The following is a 466-nucleotide window of genomic DNA, read 5'->3' as shown; positions in this document are numbered from 1 at the left end:
TAATAGAGAGAAAAGCTTTTGAGCAGATTTGGGCTTGATTTCACTTCATTTGAACAGAAACACTATTTCAACATTACTGGACTCAGAAAGCTGTAAACTGACAATCTTGATCATTGCAGTCCTAACATTAGTTTTTGTGTATATAACTTCTAACACATTAAAAACTGTCTTACAGCATTGCAGAAAACATTGTACTTCATAAGACATAAGCTTGTTTCAGTTTGGCAAGATTTGCACTGAATACTGAATGAAACAGCCTTATCTAATAGAGAGAAAAGCTTTTGAGCAGATTTGGGCTTGATTTCACTTCATTTCAACAGAAACACTATTTCAACATTACTGGACTCAGAAAGCTGTAAACTGACAATCTTGATCATTGAAGTCCTAACATAAGTTTTTGTGCATATAACTTCTAACACATTAAAAACTGTCTTACAGCATTGCAGAAAACATTGTACTTCATAAG

Source organism: Carassius gibelio, chromosome A22 (genome assembly GCF_023724105.1).
Source record: "Carassius gibelio isolate Cgi1373 ecotype wild population from Czech Republic chromosome A22, carGib1.2-hapl.c, whole genome shotgun sequence".
NCBI classification, from domain to species: Eukaryota; Metazoa; Chordata; class Actinopteri; order Cypriniformes; family Cyprinidae; genus Carassius; species Carassius gibelio.
The sequence above is the reverse complement of the archived record's forward strand: the minus strand, read 5'-3'. Positions refer to the sequence as shown.